We start from the raw sequence: 18,002 nt of genomic DNA on the forward strand, positions 1-18,002 counted from the left end.
AAAGTCAACTAAATTTACATGAACTAGTAATAAATCACTAGTAAATTATGAATACTTGAAATTCAGGCCTTATCCCTGACATTGCATTTATATGTTTTATTTTTGATACATGATCTTTTAATCATAACTGTGTTAGTTTTATTATTATTTGCTTATGAATTAATAAGGCAACCAGAAGTCTCTCAATTCCTAAAAAGCTGTTGAGGCAGAATTTGCTGCTAATGGCAATCTGTACCCATAATTCTCATAAGGCACACGAATTCTTTTTCTTTTTGAGATGGAGTCTCACTCTATAGCCCAGGCTGGAGTGCAGTGGCCCATCTCGGCTCAGTGCAACCTCCGCCTCCTGGGTTCAAACTATTTTCTCTCTCAGACTCCTGAGTAGCTGGTATTACAGGTACCTGCAACCACAGCTGACTAATTTTTGTATTTTTAGTAGAGATGGGGTTTCACCATCTTGGCCACTCTGGTCTTGAACTCCCAACCTCGTGGTCCACATGCCATGGCCTCCCAAAGTGCTGGGATTAGAGCTCTGAGCCACTGCAGTCGGCCCAATAATTCTTTTTAGTAAAATATTACATAGCTATCCACTACTCCTAAAACATTTTTATTTAGCCAGTTCACCAGAAGTTTAACTGATAGTCATGCGTAATTGAAATTCATGACTTTTTATAGCACAATATAGCTAAGATACATATCCATCAGCAAAGATATTTTTATTATTCTGTCTTTGAACTATTTCATAACTTTACATTTTTTTGTTCAAAATATCAAAATTTTAAATTTCTAGAAATCCAACAACTAAATCTATGACCCTTATTATCTTTTAATTGTATTTCTTTGGAACAAAATACTATTTGGGCAAAAATGACCTGCAAGTTCCTCCCATGTACTTAGAAACTTTTGTATAAATATATGCAACTGGTGAGAATGCAAGTGTATCTAGTTGCTATGAACAGCATTAAAAATTAGTCATGGTCATTTTCTTTGTGTCATAATTTTGTTCTTTAGTATTCAAAGTATTTAAAGCACTGTTTATACATATTTATGATTAAGAGAGAGAGAGAGAGGAAAAAAAAAAAAACCTCAAACATCCTTGAACATTTTGGAAAAGAGATTTCAAAAGAAACCAGAAGAATTAGAGTTAGCTATTAATGTCTTTGTATCCACAATTTTTAAAATAAAACTGACTTTTAAAAGAATACTGATATATCAGTTATTTTTATAGTTTTGTTGAATTTAAAAGTATTGTTTGCAATCTACCCTGTTTGAAATCAGAATTGCTTCTGTTCTTGTATATTCTAATCTTTTTCTCAGAGGATCTGATGTAAAAACACATTCATTCACTCACTTATCAATTCAAAAAAATGTTGCTTGCATACCTATCACTCAATGTACAAGTTTCATGCTAAGTGCCACAAAATACAGAAAATGTAAGAGTGCTATCGCTGCTTGAAATTTACAAACTGATAATGGAGGGAAGACATATACATAAATATAGGGCAATATGGGTTCTATATTAGAGGATGTGCTTAGCAGCCTCCAAGTTCAAAGAGAGATTGCTCTCATGATTTCCAGGAAAGTCTGAGTAGAAGAGGTAACTTTTGATGGATTAAATTGTAACAGATGTGAAGAAAAAAGAATTTTCAAACAGAGCAGTTTAAACAAAAAAAAAAAAAAAAGAAAGAAAGAAAGAAAAGAAAAGAGAAAGTAAGAAATGTGAAGAAATGTGAGGGGATGAATAGATGAGAGATATATTTGAGTAATTTCTGTAAGTCCAATTTGAGAAAACACTGATAGGTTAAGCATAGTGTAGCATTATAGTAGGAGTTAGAGTTGTTGACTTTTGGTCATAGAAAAGAATATCATTTCCTTTGGAAGGGAAGAAAGACATTATGGTGATACATAAGAGAAATATGACTGGCAGTAAGAAAGAGTGTCTTCTACAGGGTTCACAGCTAGAAACACAGTCTCTAGTATGATGGCCTGGGAATAAAACCATGGGAAGACAGGCTTAGTCAGCTGACACATCCTGAGTTCCACATCCTTATTTATATGTAAAATTATAATTGTTAAATAGAATTACATTAAGTAAAAAACAGGCCTATAATAAATCTCATTGTTATTTCTATTGTTTATGACAATTGTGACTAATTTTACCTAGATTACCACATAGAGATTTAAAAGAGCATTTTATCCTGTCATCACATCTACAATAAGATTAAGACTTAACTTCTCTTTTCATATGAACTAAGAGAAATCCAAAATATATTTTTGTCATCTAGCCTAGAAAATAAATAACAAAACCACACATTTGATTAAATTGTGAATTTATAAAAAATTATTTCATTAATAAGCTATTGGTCAAACAACTAAGTTAAAAAAGGAAAAGAAAAAAGATTTCTTGTGTATTCAGTCTACTGGGATATTAACTAGCCTGTAACAGTGAGAATAAAGAAAGATTACTGCTTTGTTTAACTTGCAGAACTATTCATTGGTTTTATTTACAAAAATTAAATAATTTCATTAATTTGGGGGATACAGTACTATTCAAAATGTTTTATTTACAAAATAGAATATTGCTATTTCATTACCATAGAGCAAATAGTGGGAAAGTCAAATGTGCATCTAAAAATTTGTTTTAAATTACATTTTGAGCTTAAGTTTATGGGTAAAGAATAACCTGAAATACTCTAAATTCTTCAGCAGAAAAGCATTTAGTGAATCCCAATTACTCTGATGGATGTTTAGCAGAAGGTATAATAATTACAATCAGAAACTGCTCTGGGCCAGTGTTTTCCAAAATTCCATGAGACACTCCAGTAAAAGGGGTTCTCAATTCAAACACATTTGGAAAATGTTCATTCAATAATGCCAACATAACAACATGCACCATGAATCTCAGGCAAGGGCTATAGCCTACAAAGTTTCCCAAAAGCATATGACTAGGGAATCTGTTATTTGCCAGACAATTCTTACCATATCAAGGAACAAACTCTATGAGATGCTGCTCTATAAGAAATAATAAAGTTCACATTTTTTTTTTCTACAAAGTTTGCTTGTTTTGCTTCACCTTTCTTGATGCCTCATTTATAGGATGTCCTCACGTTCTGTAGTTTCTACTACACCTTAAAATACACACAGACGCACATACACACAAATACACATATAACATAAATAGAATTCATATAAGTACAAACATAAATATAACTGTTCTATCTGTCTGTCCATCCATCTGCCCATCCATCCATCCATCTCTCCGACATATATCCAGTTGTCTTCTCTTGCCATCCTGTCCAAATCTAAAGTTGTGACATATAACGCCTCTAAGTGACCTGTTACAGAGGCGCTGATAAATTAAGCGCCTAATAAATTAAGATGAATTGGTTAATAAAGTTGGTAAGTAGTCAGGTACATATGGTTTTGAAAAAAACAGGCCCGGCTGTCTTAGCTAAATCTAAGTAGGGCACACATAGCATTGCGGCACAAAGGCAGATGAAGTCTGAGGGAAGATATTCTATTCTGCTGGCCCAACAGCTATTCTATGTAACCATCTATCCGCCTGGCTTACATGTAAGTCCAGTAATGGATTTTGATCTAAGAAAAGCATTGCTATTATACTTGTTATTAATTTTTTTCATTGTTCTTTCTTATCCTTCCCAACTCAAAATAAAGAAAAAATATACAAAGAAAATAGACAAATTTTATAGAAAAATGACCAATTTTTAAAGATAATCTCAGTGTGGATTATGTCACAGAATTATACAATTTATGAGCTGAAAGTACTCTTACTAATTACCTAGTGCAGTATTCCAACTTACGGAAGAAATTTTAAAAGAAGGATGGGGTGGTAAAGGAGCTCAAAGTCACACACACTTATGGCAAATCAAGGCTTGGAATCTGTCTTTAAACTCTTGTCTTTTAAGCTTTCCAGTTCACTGGGGTGCCTCCCATGATTTTTGTTTGTTTCTTTTGTCTTGGTTTTTTTTTTTTTTTTTGAGAATTCTCACACATTTCAGAAAAAAATGATACACAAATATATTTAGTATATATTTGTGTTTTACATACTTGGATGTTCAGAGAGATTACAAGATACCAGCAAAGTTCGTTTCATTTTCTACCAGAATTTATTCACATTTATCTGGTTTTGAAGTTTTGAAAACACATGAATGATCTATGTAAGCTGAATTAAAACACAAAACCCAATAAAACAACAAAGCAATGATTTTATGGGTATACTACATTTCCCTTTCAATAAAGGTAGATTATAATGCCTCAGGAAGAGTAATTCTTTACCTGCCAATATTCATGAAGGATGGTAATTTGGTAGCACAGCACTTTATAGATCTCTGAATATTGGACATTGACAAAAGGATAAAAATTCAATTTATTTAATTAGGGAAAACATTGTGGAGAACTTGGACTTCTTTGTACTAATTTAGAAAATCTCTAAACACTCCAAATCGCTACATGAACTCTTAAACAAGTCAGAATGAAAATTTTCCCTTTAAATGAAAAATAGATAAAGTGAAACAGATTCTTTTAAATTATTTTCCAGACAAGCAATTGCCAGGTTGGGGCCTTAATAATATGCTTTACAAAGTGTCCAAGTACTAAAGATTGATTTTAAGCAGATAATCTTTACAAATCACATACTGTAGAATATAATCAGAATACTTAAGATATATATAGTAATCATGTTACAAATATTTACAAGATGAATAAAATATAGATATTTAAGTCTCTTTTTTCTCAGAAAGAATAAAAGGACATTCACTTTATAAATAATTCTATACAGTGTATATATAAGTCAAAATAAGAATTTTGTGGCTTTCCATTTATTTATGGATTAAATAAATTTAACTTATTACATGAATGAGACATCCAACATGTAAAGATAATCTTTATTCCTATCCTAACAAGAAAAAGCTGAACAAACCAATAAACTGAAAATCACTTACTTTTTTTTACACCAATTAGCTACCTGAGGTTGCAGGGCAAATCACCATCCCCAAATCTGGAAAAAAAACAAACCTGGAGAGTCACCACTGAGATGTGGTTACCTGAGGTAGAAGCCACTGGAGCCAACAACTGGTAGGAACACTCAAATGGGAATTTTAATAAAGTTCTGGAGACTTAATGCAGACTAGCCTGAGAGTGAGAAACTCCTGGAGGCCACAGTCTCAGGGAGTCTCCATTCTTTCCTAAACTTTATGACCAGGAACTCCACCAGATTTTCATGGTAAAGGCCCAGGAAAAAGCTCCTGATTCCGGTAGTAGGAGAGTCATCATTGTAAAACATGCCCAGATCCTTCTCCATAACAGAGGCCTACTCGCTAGGAAAGAAGTGAGCCCTGTCCCCATGTGGGATACGGAAATTGCTCATCTTTCAATCTCATCCACCATTCTTGGTTCGCCTAAGACAGGGGAAAAACCTACAACACCAGAGAAATACTTGTAGTGGAGGTCACAGTCCCTAAGGTTCAGGACAGCTAAAAGACAAAGATTTAATCATAAAAATCAACAATACTTTTCTCCCATATCACACCACCACACCAACAGGACGCCAGCATTGTAACAGTGGATTGTAGTTGAAAGAGCTGAAAGATGCCCTTCTTTTTCAATTTCCTATCTAACAATATGTTGACTACAACTGTGAAAAGGCAGGGTAAGGGCAGGAGAATGGTTTGGAGAAGATTAATCAGAAACTGTGTTGGCTGGACTTGGTGGCTCACAACTGTAATCCTAGCACTTTGGGGGGCCAAGGCGAGCGCATCATGAGGTCAGGAGTTTGAGACTAGCCTGACCAACATGGTAAAACCCAGTCTCTACTAAAAATACAAATATTAGCCAGGTGTGGTGGTGTGTGCTTGTATTCTCAGCTACTCAGGACTCTGAGGTAGGAGAATTGCTTGAACCCAGGAGGCAGAAGTTGCAGTGAGCTGAGATTGTGCCACTGCACTTCAGCCTGCGTGACAAGACTGTCTAAAAAAGAAAACAAACAAACCACCTCTGTGTCATTACAGGAAGGCAGTATGCCTAACAAATCCTAGATACACACATACAAATCTTAATCCTGCACAGGCCAGCCTAGAAAACTGATGGTCAATGAATTTATTGGCGTTCGTCTCCTGCTACTGATTAAATTATTTGTCTAAATGGTCACCAGATACTTTCAACTCTACCTCTTTCACATTGTTTAGATTTGCCCTATAATTTTCATCTAGTCCTCAACTACTTGTCTAGGTGCACATCATCAGTTATCTGCATTATTGCAATAACCCTCCATTTTCCGCTTCTCCCGACATTCCTTCTCATCTCAGTCTTTTCATGTACTTTGTGTTCCTTGCTTGTGATGGCTAGTTTTATATGTCAACTGGCTAGGTAACAGTACCTAAGTATTTAATAAAACATTATTCTAGGTGTTGCTATGAAGCTATTCTGTTGATGTAGTTAATGTATTCAGTCTTAACTTTCAATAAGGGCTACTACCCTAAAAACTATGGGTGGGTTTCATCTAATCAGTTGAGAGGCTTTAAAAGCAAAAGCTGAGGTTTCCAGGAGAAGAAATTCTGTTTCAAGACTGCAGCATTAATCCCTATTTGAGTTTCCAGCCAGCCTGCTTGCCATATATATTTCAGATTTGCCAGCCCCCATAGACATGTGGGGGCTAAATAAATGTTGGCTGCTCTTACTGCCATCACTGTTATGGCCAGCATGAATGTAGAGGATCTCATGTATTATAAAGTGTACATTTTGGAAAATCATATCAGAGAGCCACTAAGCAAGGGCAAGACCTACTGTTCGTTGGTTTGGGCCTAGAATAAAGGTGAAAAGCTGTCAGACAGAAAAGTAAATGTGTGAGCCAGAAAAGTCAGAGAAGAGCTGTAATAGGGAGCTTCTTTTAGACACTTCAGACATGAAGTTGATTAATTGGGAAAGGAAAGCGAAATTCACGCAGACAGACCAATTCCATCCATTGCTCTCAAGAGTCACATTTAGATTTCAGTCAGAGATGTGTTCTGCCAAATTATTCCTTCTTTAGAACCTCACCCAGCTATGTCCATTATCTTACTAACCAGGAATTAAGGGCTGGATCAGCTAGTTTTTCTAAAGGAACACATGGCAAACACAGGGGATATCTTAGACTAACCCACTTCTGATTCAAAAAATTTTGAAAAAAAAGAATAACAAGCTCCTGTGAAAAGTCATGGTTTCAGCTTTTGAAAACCAGTTGCTACATTCCAGGAGGGTGAAGTGACAGTGGAGGGAATCATGAACCATGCCTCCGCCCCTCTGAACAAAGCCCAAAGGAGTTACCAATGGGATCAGAACATATACGAGTCAGAATTACAAGTGGTTTTCAACTGAATTTATTACTTTCAATTTACCAGTGCTATTGTCAATGAAACAAACAACCCCCCTTGACTGGTATTAATTTGTTGCACAATATGTCATCATGGCCAGTTTATCTTTGATGAATATTTCCCAAAACTGTAAATAAATTAGAATGATTCTGAAAAGATGCTCTTTTAATTTCTTTCTTTCTGCCAATCAGTAGGTTAAAGCAAGACATAAAAAAAAAAAAATTACATAGGGATTCCAAAGACAGGGTAATGACCTGTTTTTATTCATGAAACAGCAGTGACTTTCCCATTTACCTCTCTTTCCACTCCCACTCCCTCCTGGTATAGAGTCAGTAGCTATCTACCTGTACATTCCTTAACGTTCAAAAAAATTTTTTTTACTTCACAAGTCATACAGAAATATATTTAAACTGTATTTCAGATAAGCCTAGAATTCCCTTTGAGATACCTCTCACTGTCAATTCCAGCCCCCACATGCCCCAGAGATAACCACACTTAATAGTTTTCATGTAACCTTTCTAAAAATTTATTTAGGTAACAATAAAAAAATTTGTTTTTTTTTGTTTATATTATTTGCTTTATAACATATGTACAATACTGCAACTTGCTTTGTATTAAGTTATAAAAAATTCTATGGTATACATCTTCATTTACAGAGGTTAAAAGATTAGCAGAAATAATTCTGGGCAACTACCAGGTTCTAGGCCTGTTCTACCAAATAAAAGCCATGAAATATTGAGTCTGTCACTAATCTCACTATCCTCATTTTTAAATAATCTTACTCATTTCTGTCTCTCACAGGGTATAGGTCAAAATTAGATAAAGTAATCTCTGTGCATGCTTTGAAAGCTGCACTGATTAATATATATATGATATTATTCTTAAATATTATCTATAAAATAATCAGGTAGCACTATTCTAATAGTATATACTGTAAGCATTTAACTTAAAATTTTAAGAGTTGTCACAAGAATATTTCTATATTGAAATTTTTAGCTAATAGCATAGATCCCTAAATGCGAATGCTTCCTTGGAAACACTGACATACTATGTCAAACAAATAATGGTTTATATATAATTCTATACAATGTATATATAAGTCAAAATAAGAATACTGTGGCTTTCTATTTATTTATGGATTAAATAAATTTATTACATGAAGGAGACATCCAATATGTAAAGGTTTAATAATGAGAAAATATATTTACATGCAAATTCAAGTTATTAAATTGTTTACAAATCAAATTTTACTTTTACACCCATAAGCTTCTATGCTCAATCCTAGAGTAAATGAACAACAGCCCAAGTGCATTAAAACAAGGAGAATGACGAAATCAGAAGAGGTTACAAAATTACGACATTTAAAAATATTTTAAAATTCACCCAAAATCTCCTACATGTGATACTCAAATGAATTACTTTGGTAAAACAACTTATGCATAAATGATTTCAGTTTTAGTTACAATTCTTTTAAGCAAAATTTTCTCTATAAGATATACATCTGAAAGGTTTACATTTTAAGTAAATTAAAATGTTAGGATTCTTAGAGAAAATGGTTAAAAAAATTCCTAGTCACTGAGTTAAGGTACAGTACTGTGTGGTTGGTTACAGATCTAATATGTTATTGGGCATATTGATTTCCCTTTTTACCAGGATAATTAATTACTAAATGAAAAGAGTGCTCCACAAAGTCCCTCTTTTCTATATTTTTTCATGAATAGGATCATCAGTAACAAAGTATATTAACTTCACCTTAAAAATCTCCATGTATTGGTTCTTATTGCCTTTTGTCTTAAGTTATTCACTTTTTTTTTTCCCCTCTGGGTTGGTAGAATGTTTTTGGGAAATGACTTATGTTTATGAATCTTCTCATTTTCTTTTATTTGAAACACATTACCTCATACTATTTCTTCAGACTCTCCAAGCTTGACTGGACAATTTTCACCTCTCAACATTACAATGAGAAAGAACCATGGGAAAGTCCTGACATACATACATAGGTAGGAAGTATTACATAAAGCCATTACTTTGGGGGTTAGATCAATGTGATCATAGTAAGATAACTCAGAGATGAGTTAAGACCCTGAAAAACAAGACAGAGTGCTTTACAAGAACATTCATGTCTGCAAAGGAAGGTGGGGCACACGGAACATGTATCTAATGTCTTCCTTTTAGATGCCAAGAGAGAAGGCAAACAGTAAGAATATTTGGAGTCGATACAGTTCAATTCCAAATTATAAATCTGACCACACGTACACATTTAATGAATTAGTGGAATAAAGTCAATTATAAAACTCTGATTGTGTAAATCAGAATAATTAGTTTTATGACAGCTTTTGGACCTGTTTTAATGTCCAGTTTGTGATAAATTTTTTAAACAGAGAAATTTTGATCACTGGCACTTCAAAAATACTAGTTTTTATTCATAGGAAAAAGAAGTAACACAATGATGAATGCTCCAACTAGGTAGAGATAGATGGAATAAATGAGAATTATGAATACCCATTTTATAAATTAGGTAAGTGGACAGCAGAAAAAGCAATGGAATCAGAAAACCACAATCCCAACTTTAGCTTCAACAAAGTGTAACATTTTGGATCACAGTTTCTTCTAGTATAAAATGAGGGTGTTGAACTGTATCTTCAATGGTCTTTGTAACCTATGATACTTAGTGGGAAAATTTTCATAACTACAGCAGGCTTACAAACCTATTATTTGAATGCCAAAAATGGTAAGCTGGAAAATTTTCAGTGATTTGTAAATTATTTGTTGTCAATTCCTTTTTTATTTTTGGCAAAAATCTTTTTTTTTTGGGGGGGAGGGGGTCTGGTTATAGAAGTACCATGTTCACTGTAGACAATATGAAAAACAGAGACAAATCCAAGCCCAAAAAAAAGTCACTACCCAAAGATAACCTGAACTGTTAACATACATGCTTCCAAATATACATTGTTGTATAAGTTACTGAATTTATAGAGTCGAGTGGTTTTCAAATTTTTATTTTTATGAGCAGATTTTTTTCTATACAAAATCTCACAGGGAACCTTAATATGTACAACATATAAAACTGAAACTACTCTGATTGCAGTGGTGATGAAGAGCCTGGTGCTTTTCTGACACCATTGTCAACACCCTCCCATGGAATCCTATACTTTGAGAAGTACTGTCTTAAAACTATTGATTTAACCTATTTTCTAATGTAGGAATTTAAATTATTTCTTTTTGCTATTATAAATAACATTCAGTTTTTTTTTTTCATGTGTACATTCATGGTTATTTTCCTTGAATAAATTCCTATAGGTGAAATTTCTAGGCCAAATGGTTTTAAGGCACTCACTGTCATGCCAAGCAACTTTGACATTATCTTTCCCCAAATAATTTGCCATAGGAGTCATCCATTTTCTATTCTGCTTTTTAATGGTAACTAACCCCAATAGTAGCATTTGAATCAGAATCTATTTCTTTCTGACATATTTCTTCATCTTTTCTTTCTCTTACTTGTGATTCCAAATAGGTAGCATTAAGGCCAAATAAATGCCCTCCTTGAAGCATCAATATTTCCCTCCTGTTAAATGCTATTGGGTGCCTAAGGGATGAGTCCTTTGTTGCTTTTGGACAATGATCTGTCAAGCAGTCAACTTCTATAAGAAAGTGACTAATCAAAAGCAGACAGTTCCCTTTGGAGGGGAATATCTTTGTTACTTGGCACTTTAAGTGAGACAAAGAAATGAAAAAGACAAGAGAAAAATCCAGGCAAGGGTAATAAGACAACATTGTAGGAACTTGGCACAGTTCAGTGCTATAAATGATGAACATAAAAAAAGTGGTTAGAGATGAGGCCAGAGGGGAATGCAAATTGCCCACAAGTTACATAAGGAAGTAACATTTCATGGGTGGAAACTATAGTAAATTTAAGAGTGAACGTCCATTCTAAAGAAAACAGTGAGTATAGCCAACTGCCACCATGTTAGGGAATCTTCTAGTTTCTAAAGTCATAAAAGGTTTCAATTTTTAAATTAATGATGGTTCCAAATTAAAAGCAAAACGAAACAAAACAAAAAACAGTGCAAACTTGACCAAACACATATGTGACGTGCATTCTGCTAATAGCCTGTCACTTGACAATCTTAGGACTAGGCAGTTAGGGGAAGTGCAGCTCATGAAAGCCTGTGTAAACTCAGAGGTTTGAACTTTATCTTGAGAATTGGAGGGAATCATTAAAAAGACTTGACACTGATTAACATCTTAGAAGGATCACTCTGGCAGCTGTATTGGAGTCCAGTCTGAAAGGGAGCTATGTAAGAAGGGCTTAAATCAAAACAGGGAAGGAGGCATGGAAAGGAGACAGACTTCAAAGAGATTAAAAAGTCATATGGTTTAGTAAATTACACAGTTGAAATTTGAACCCAGGTCTCCTACCTTATATTGCTTGATATTCTTATAACTAACTATACCAGTATTGCAAGATAGCTTTTGAGTGGAATGCTATTTATTTTGCAAGTCATAACATACAGGGGACATTCTTCACAAATATTAGCTTGAAATACCAGGATTTTTTTCTATAGCTATCATATAGGGTAGGTAAACCTTGCACTAAAAGAAACTCCAGGAAAAAGGATATATAGAGAAATCATGATGAGATACAGTGGGCATATACACTGACCGTGAATAAAGTCCCTCATACTTCATTTGGCCTTCTATGCCAGTTTACAACTAAACAACAGATAAACAGATTGATATGGTTTGAATGATGGTGACTCTCTAAAATTCATGTTGAAGCTTAATCCCCAATGAGGTGATATTAAGAGGTGGGACCTTTTGGGGAAGTAATTAAGTCATGAGAGCTTTGCCCTTATGAATGAATTAGTGTTTATAAGAAGGCTGGAGAGGAGTCTATCATTGCAGCTTTGACTGGTCAAATGGCCATGAGAAGGGTGGTTTAGGGATGCTGTCTGAAGTCGGCTACAGCGGGTGGACTATAGGCTCTGGTGCAGGAGCCTGAGCAGAATGTCAGATATTTAGCTTCCTGTGGCATACCGACGAGCAGAACTTTTCCATGACATACCTCAATTTTGCCTAAGGAGATAACGTGCAAAAACTTTCTTCCAAATCACTGTACCATTAATAAACAAAAGGAAAGACTATTCAGAAAGAAGAATTTTAGGATAGTTAATGCAGGAAATATATGATGTAGTATCAGGAATAGAGGATTATAAGCATTTCATTACTTGGTGCAAAAATTCAGATGTAATGTCAAAGAGATCTGGATACTGTAACACACGATTAGAAACTGGGTTTCCACCTGCGTTGAGCAATATACATCAGTAGTAACTTTGGTGAAACCTCATTTGGGAAAGGCATCCTGTGCTAATAGGAAACTTCTCAATCATTTGAAGACTAGCATTTTAGCCCAGGTCTTCCTGTATATTCAAGAACATGTACCTCTGAGTTTTCCATTTATTTTGCATTTCCATCACTTCTACAGTCTCAGCTTGCCATACGGTTTTCAATGAAGTTGTAAAGCAGATGGTAGCTGCCTTTGAAAGAAGAGCAAGTAAGCTGTATGGTCCAGAAACAAATATACCTCAGGAGTTAATGCTTCACGAAGTTCATGATGCATAAAGGGAAAAAACGACTGGTGTCACCTACTTGTAACTTTAATTTGTTCACTTTTAGGAAGCATTTCATGATGTTTTCAGAAGTCAGACGGCATTTGTTAAACGCAGCTTTGGTTATAAGCTTGCACCATTGAAAATTTGCATATAGAATATAGATTCTCTTGTACGGACATTATAACATTCTGCATTTACAATAGTGGGATGTCATCACCATTGCTAGAATACTGACACCATTCGTCTTTGAGCAGAAATTGAAACTGTAAATTTAAACCTTTTAATTATCACCTTACCTGAAAGAGGTTAAGATATTCACACAGTATGCATTACAGTAACCAAACTCCACTTAAGTTATTAAATTCAGACTATTTGTAGCTTATTGTTATAGGGCCTGCCATATGGCTTAGGATATTTGAGTAATTATCATATATTTAAAGTAAAAACTTTGACTTGAAATTACTGTTAATGAAGGTTCTCTGGCATTTTTGATATTTAAAAAATTGTTTTGTGAGTACTAGATAATTCAGTGCCATACTGTGATTAGCTCCCAGATAAAACAGTGAATTTTTTTTCTTTGATTTTGGTGATTGGTCCAGAGCTTTGGGCTACATTTCCAGTAGTTTTCCACTTTCTCCTATGTATTCTGGTTGCTCTGTCAATAATGCTAATTGTGTGTCAAATTTTGTCTACAACAGCAGAGAAAAGATGAAGATAAGTTGATTGATGTGTCTCCAGCACTACGCAATGCTATTTTCTATTTATTGTGTGTACTCACTTTCAATAATGTGTTTCAAATTGATTTTTTAAAAACCAACATAAAGACTGAAGTAGTAACTTAATAAAGTTAATTTGTTTATTTTTTGTACAGTTAAAAAGGGGGCTGGAGAAAACTAGTTTAGGCCCTTTTTTGCCCGGCTGTCTTCCATCATGGGAAGACATAGCATTTGTCCTTTTTAACCTTGTGAGAATGCATCAAGAAAGCCTTCATCAGACACAATCCCAGCACCTTGATCTTGGACTTCCCAGTCTTCAGTACTGTGAGAAGTAAATTTCTATTATTTATAAATGACCAAGACTGTGATGTTTTATTATTGCAGTAAAAATGGACTAAGACAGATATCACTAAATATTTGGTAAAGGAAAAGAAAGGTCTTTCTTATTTCTACCTCAAAAATTCTATGACAAAAATTAATTTATAAGTTTCTAAATTGTCTGCATTGTGGTTATTCTCTATGTATTTAGAGGGAGTGAAGACTACAGCTTCAATTTGGTTAGTACATCTTTTTAGTTCAATAATTAACTGAGCCAGACAACAAGTCAAATGGAAAGTGAAGTCATTAGGTGGGGTGAAGTGATGTCAAATCTCAGAGTGTTTTCTCTCTTAACCTTCTGGATGGGAGCTTGACTCCATTTGTCTGACTGGCTGGCAAATTGACGAGCTTATAAAAGAGCATTTGTTGAACAGCTCTGTAAATAATGAAATGTACTTCTAGTACCTGCTGGAAAATGATGTATTTTTTTAAATTAAGATTTTAGAGGTGAAAATGCTGTATTTTTATTAAACTAGGTATTAAATTATTTTTGTAAAATCATCAAAGAATGTATAGCTATCCTAAAGTTTCTTAGACAATCACATTGGTACAGACAGAAAACAAAACTTCTAGCTTATAACATTTAGAAATGCATTACGTACTTGTAACAATGTAACTAAACAATGGTTTACTTTGACTATTTTGCTTACAGTGAAGATGTCAATATTCATTTCGTGGTACTGATATTAAACTTTCAACCAATGTTGTTTTATGGTTTCTTATTTTTAAATGGACATAGGAGTGTGATGGTGCTAAAAATATGCTATATTTAGATGTCTCTGTAACTTATCAGTTGGAATAGGTCAGGTTATATACAGTAACTAATATCTCAACATCTCAGTGGTTTCAAATGACAGGTTTAATTTTTCATTCTGCTGTATGTCCATCACGGATGGCCCGGAGGCTCCAATTCTTGCTGTCTCCTTATTCCAGGACGACAGGGAAGCTACCAACTTTGCTAGTTGCTATGATAGAAGAAAGTTCTCTGGCTCAGAAGTTACACATGTCACTTTTAATCAAAACTTGCTGGCATGAACTAACATAGTCTTACTCAATGATAGCTGTGAAGTGCAATTTCTTCATGTGCCCAGAAGGCAGAAAGCTGGAAATATTTGGTGAACAGAACTAATGACTATCACAGTTACCCAAATAACTGCTCTATTATGGTTTCACATATCGTTGTTTTCTCTGCCTGACTCAACTGTGAAATCAGAATCTACAACTTAAAAGGCTCCCAACAAATTCTTTTGATTCACAGATTCTATACAGATAGATGAGTTCAATTTAAAGTGTGATTTAAATAAATTAATTATGTTGTCTTAGAACTTCCCCCCAATACTACATATATACATTCTCTTTCACTTATGATGGGTTACATCCCAATAAAATCATCACAAATTGAAAATGCTGTAAGTAAAAAATGACAACAATATTCTACGCAACAAATGATAACAAGATTCTGTTATAAGCAACAGAAAACACACAAAGACACTAGGTTAGGTATATAAAATATGAAACTGGGTAACTTATAAAGAAAAACAATTTCTTTATTAAAGTTCTGGAGCCTGGGAAGTCTAAGGTTGAGAGGCCACATCTGGAGAGACTGTTCTTATGGGTAAAGCCTCTATAGAGTCCTGAGATGGTGCAGGGCATCACATGGCAAGGGGGATGAGCCAGCTAGCTCAGATTTCTCTTCCTCTTCTTCCTATAAAGCCATCGGTCTCATTTCCAAGATAACCCATTGATGCATTAATCCATAAATGATTAATCTACTAATCTATGAAAGGATTAATCCCTTCATGAAGGTACAGCTCTCATGACCCAATCATCTCTTAAAGGTCCCACCTCTCAATACAACATATAAGAGATTAAATTTCATCATTGATTTTGGAAGAAACAAATATTGAAACCATACCATCTACCAAACATTATAGCTTAGCCTAACCCATCTTAGATGTGCTCAGAGCACTTTCAGTACAGTAGCCAAAAAAATACATGAGTTATTCAACACTTTATTATTAAAACAGGCTCGGTGTTAGATGATTTGACCTAGCATCCTGAGAAAGTATTGTACCACATATTGCTAGTCCAAAAAAATACCAAAATTCAAAAAAGTAGTTTCTACTGAATGTATATTGCTTTTCCACCATCATAAAGCTAAAAAATCCTAAGTCAAGCCATTGTAAGTCAGGGACTATTTGTATTTAAATCCAGTTCTGGGATCATACAAAAACTGAGTTAGGAGCCCAGGAAGGAATCACCTGGGTATCAAATCCAGGTATAATCAACAAAATAGTTATTCAAAGACCAACTGTATTCATTTTTCCACAAATGCTATAATCCATTAAAGAGTAATGCAAGTAAATGTGACACTACAATAATCCTTTTATTTTCATTGTATTTGGTGTGTAAATCTACATATAAGGAACCATCCACATACTGTTGAAGAGACAGCCACTTACGCTGTCTGTGCTCACTTTAAGATCATAGTCATAAACCCAAAATGTCTAGAACTCTTCAATCTTTATCTCCATACCTCACTTACTGCAGGAACTCTAAATTCATATATATCTTGATATCTCTGCTGTGATGTCTGTTAAGTTTTTAAACTTAACCTAGCCAAAACAGAACCATCTATTTTTATGACCTGCAAAGCTGTTTCTTTCTCAGTTCTTCCCATGTCTGAAAGCTGCGCCATTTACCCAGTTTGTCAAGCTAAAATATAGGAATCCTCCTGATTCTCTTCTCTCCCTTATTTTAAGTCAAACTTACTACTAGCAAGTCTTGGCAACTTTACTGTTAAAACATATGCATGATCTAAGAATTATTCACTAGTTCCTCTATTAGCCTATTCTAAGATGGACTTCCACTTGGACTACTGTAAAGCCTCCTAACTGAACTCTCTGTTATCACAAACTCCCTACTTCCAAATCCATTTTTGACATAGTGATAACTCCCTATTTCCAAATCCATTTTCCATATAGTGATAATAGCAATCTTTTAAAAACAAACATCAGTCCATGACATTGCCCTCAAAATTCACCACTATACTTTGAATAAAATTTAGACCACTGGCCCTCAAAGCTTATTTCTTTGATACATGCATCACATACCGCTCCCTCTCATTCCCACTACATGGTAAATATTTCTACTCCTTCAATACAATGGGTTTGCTTGCCTTAGGGCCTTTGCATTACCTTTCTTTCAATCCTTGCAGAATGTCTACTTGTCATTTAGTCTCAGCTTACATGCCAATTACCTGACCATTCTCTATAAAAAGGAACCATCTCATCACTACCTTTTGCATCATCTTAACTGCACGTTCCTTTATTATTTTACATTGTATCCATGTTTATTTATTTTTCATTTCTTTCACACCACTAGAACATAATCTTAGCTGTTTTGCTCAACACCATATATTCTGTGCCAGATCGGTGTCTGGCTCACGTTAGGTACTCAGCAAATATTTGTTGAAAAGGTGCTTATGATATGAAAATACACAAACTATATAGCATGAGCAGGAAGGTACAAAAGTTACCTTGATACTTTGCAGTTATTCTGGAATTTGAGATGATAAAAATTATTAGATTATAAATTATTAAACATAATAAAGACAAATACTTTTGTAGCATTTGTCTTTATTACGTTTAATTACAAATACTTAAATGTAATTTTTCCATAAGTAATGAACCTGACTAGGAAGACAGTTTATATTTAAACTAGACAGTTGGGTACTAGAAAGGGAAAACAAAATGAACATGAGCAAGAGTTAAGGGAGTTACTCATGTTGAACATTTATCATGAGCCTGGCATATTATATTTGTTATCTCATTAATTTTAATGAGGTAGGTATTGCTATAAGGTCAGGAGTTTGAGACCAGCCTGCCCAACATGGCAAAACCCTACCTTTATTTAAAAAGTTAAAAAAA

General features: G+C 34.3%; 1 protein-coding gene and 1 pseudogene across 5 annotated transcripts in view; one reads left to right on the top strand and one right to left on the bottom strand.

The window, feature by feature from the left end:
* XRCC4 (X-ray repair cross complementing 4) overlaps positions 1 to 18,002 on the bottom strand; it is a 268,691-nt gene that overhangs the window by 61,145 nt on the left and 189,544 nt on the right. The window lies entirely within an intron of this gene.
* On the top strand, positions 5,054 to 12,989 carry LOC120363322 (coenzyme Q-binding protein COQ10 homolog B, mitochondrial pseudogene; annotated as a pseudogene).

The sequence above is a fragment of the Saimiri boliviensis genome, chromosome 1, assembly GCF_048565385.1.
Source record: "Saimiri boliviensis isolate mSaiBol1 chromosome 1, mSaiBol1.pri, whole genome shotgun sequence".
NCBI lineage: Eukaryota > Metazoa > Chordata > Mammalia > Primates > Cebidae > Saimiri > Saimiri boliviensis.